At 39.5% G+C, this 3,500-nt stretch overlaps 1 pseudogene across 1 annotated transcript; it reads left to right on the top strand.

Moving 5' to 3' along the window:
- The first annotated feature begins 1,576 nt into the window (after window positions 1-1,576).
- LOC101310023 lies at window positions 1,577-3,371 on the top strand (annotated as a pseudogene). The gene has a single exon (XR_184580.1). The product of XR_184580.1 is annotated as a cation/calcium exchanger 1-like (transcript).
- The last annotated feature ends 129 nt before the right edge of the window (window positions 3,372-3,500 follow it).

Genomic DNA, 3,500 nt, shown 5'->3' on the forward strand with positions numbered 1-3,500 from the left:
GAAAATGCCACACATATGAGAATTGCAAGTTTGCAACACCTCTATTGGCTACACTTGATGTGTGGCCATTGATCAATATTGTTGCTTCTTCATTTTCCACACATCTATCTCTTCCTTCTTCAATTTATTTGTTCTTCTTTGCCATAATATTCTTCTTCTATCCATCTCCTTCTTCTTCAAATTATTTGTTCTTCTTTTTCATTCCCCAATCAACAAAATGAGAGAGTCGGGTAGTACATGGACTAAAGAGGAGGAAGTTCAATTGTGCGAATCATGAGCTGCGGTTACCGTATACCCCGTCACTGGCAATCACCAAACCCTTCAAAAGGTTGTGGCTCAAGGTTCATGAACATTATATTGCAAATTGGACGGGATCAACCTCGGTTCGACTTTCGACATCTCTTCAAGCTCATTTTAAGCCTTTGAAGAAGATTCTCAAAGAGTGGCACAATGTGAGAAGTGAAATAGATGATAATATCTGAGTTTAGAAGGAGGAGATGAATGTGTGAATGAAGAATGAGTTTGAAGCTTATTTATTGACATTTTTAAGAGACAAACTATTATCGTCTACACACGTGGAGTGTCGTGATTGGCTTGAAATCCTATCCAAAATCATCTCAATTATTTCTGAAGATAACGATATCTGAAAAGGACACGTGTTGTTCGTTTATTGGTATAACCTTATCGGAAATTTTAGATATTTATGAAATATAACGATATTGATATGAACACGTGTCTTTCCCACATTGGTCATTGATATCTTATATAAATAATTCTAGTTTAATTTCTTTATATATATTACATGAGCATCTTGTTTATAAATAAATAATTATTGAATTCAATAATAAAGTAAAAAACAATAATTGTTTATCATTAAAAAATATTTTTATAAAAGATGAATAGTAATTGGTCCTCATATTGGTTTCATTGTTGTATCGTCGAACCAAGGGCTAAAGACTGATTTGGATGAATAGTGGATTAACCCGGGTTGAGGATTGATCCAACCCACCTAAAATGGGTGCATTTGCTCTTATAGTGAGAGAACCTCCACATTCTATTTTAAAATTCCCCAGATCTAGTCTTCTTCACCTTGATAGAAAGATTTTCAAACTATTTTTTTTTTTTTAACGTATAGATGTAAAGCTTTACTCAAATGTGAGAGACAACATGAACACAACTTACCCTCGATGAGCTACGTAAAAATCGAATTATGCAAAACGACTATGCTAGACTAAGCTAAGCCACATCTCTATGCCAACACACTACTTGTAGTGTGCTTGACTCAATTTTTTCGAGTCGGTAGTCTTAGATCTGAATAAGTAGTCTGATCTGTCTACTTGTATCTTCTTTTTCAATTTTGCAGTTGAGAAATTGGCGATGACTGTTTATGATGCATTGGATGTTGCATTTTTGTCTGCTGCCTTGGTAGCCACTAAAATGATCATTGTTCAAGTTGTTCAGTGTTGTCATTTTCTTGATTGAATCACATGTATTCTTCTTCTTTTTTCCCTAGGGATTTGCTCAATAGAAATGGCTGATGAAATAGTATAGGATCTTATATTTCTACACCACACGTCAGTTATGGGATAACATATTCCCCCGCCTGAAGTTCTCAAAATCATGGACTATCTTTTAATCATCTGCTCTCCAAATCTACACACCTCCTCTCATCAGCAACCTCTCTATCTTGTGAATGGCCAACTCAACTACCATTTCTACACCGAAGAAACTCGTTCTATTCCTCAACATATCCTTTCTTCTCTTGTGTCTCTCTCTCACAACTACTAATTATCTTCATCCCAATAACCGCAGCTCTTCCTTACCAAATCAATCCACCTTTCTTCATGAAGTCATAGTTGATTATGGCTGCAGTAAACTCCATGAACACCCAGATTCTGAAACCAAGTGTTTGTTTGTCAAAAACCAAAGAGGTTGCAGACCTGGTGGTTATTTAAACTATCTCCAAATCTTCTATTGCAATTTAGGCCAGTTCCCAATAATAATAGCCCATGTTGCGGTTCTACTTTGGCTTCTCGTTTTGTTCTACCTATTGGGGAACACAGCTGCCAATTACTTCTGCTCCTCCTTAGAGAGCTTGTCCAAAATCTTGAAGCTCTCTCCCACCATTGCCGGAGTCACCCTTCTCTCGCTCGGAAACGGCGCTCCGGATGTCTTTTCGAGCATCGTTTCATTCACGGGATCAGGTGGTGATGGTGATGTCGGCCTAAACAGTGTGTTGGGGGGAGCCTTCTTTGTGTCCAGCATTGTGGTAGGTCTTATTAGCATACTAATTAGCTCTCGACAAGTTTCGGTAGACGAGTCGTGCTTCATAAGAGACGTCATATTTTTCTTGTTCTCACTCTCCTCTCTTCTTGTCATCATAGTGATAGGAAGAATCAACTTGTGGGGTTCCATTGCTTTTGTTGCTATTTACTTTGTCTATGTCGCTTCAGTCTCGGCCACACATATACAGAGCAAGGAAACTAGAAAAAGAGCCTCTATTGAGGCATGTCGACGAAGAAAAACTAGTTGTTTCTAATCAAGATGATCATCATGCTGATAATGTCGATGATGATCAAGAAGAGAGAAAATATTCGTGTTTTCGTTATTTGGGGTATCTGTTGGAGCTGCCTCTGTCGTTGCCTAGAAGATTGACCATACCAGTTGTGAGCGAGGAAAACTGGTCCAAGCCATTTCTAGTTATTTCAGCGACTCTTGCACCAGTTTCACTCGCAGCTCTTTTCAACACACAGAGTGAACATGTGGGTTCGAGAACTAAATTAGTGGCTTACATAACAGCTGCTATTATTGGTTTGGTTTTTGGAACTCTTGCTTATATCAGCACGAAAAGGTCAGGGCCACCAAACAATAGCAAGCACTTGTTCCCTTTGCTTGTGGGAGGGTTTGTGATGAGCGTGGCCTGGACTTATCTCACAGCTGAAGAATTGGTGTGTTTGTTAGAATCGTATGGAAAAATATTGGGGATTAATCCTTCCATTCTGGGACTTACTATTCTGGCTTGGGGCAACTCTCTGGGAGACTTGATAGCTAATGTGGCCGTGGCGGCTAACGGTGGGGCTGACGGAGCTCAGATTGCCATCACGGGATGCTACGCCGGGCCGATGTTCAACACAGTGGTGGGAGTGGGGGTTTCGCTGGTTCTGTCAGCTTGGTCGGAGTACCCATCCTCATACGTTATCGCAATCGATCATTCTCTATACGAGACACTGGCATTTCTGATGGGTGGGTTGCTGTGGGCGCTTGTCATGTTGCCGAACAAGAACATGAAGCTGGATCGTTATATGGGGAGTGGCCTCATCGCAATCTACTTGTGTTTTCTCTCTCTCAAGCTAGCCTTGCTCCTGCTCTGATCATCAATATGTAAATTCCATTAATTCATGCAGCACTACAAACTTACGTACCCCATGCACAACTGTAAGCAATTCATTATATCATATTGAACCGCTCAATATTTTTTTTTTTATATTAAAAAAAAAAAA

The sequence above is a fragment of the Fragaria vesca genome, linkage group LG4 (genome assembly GCF_000184155.1).
Source record: "Fragaria vesca subsp. vesca linkage group LG4, FraVesHawaii_1.0, whole genome shotgun sequence".
NCBI lineage: Eukaryota > Viridiplantae > Streptophyta > Magnoliopsida > Rosales > Rosaceae > Fragaria > Fragaria vesca.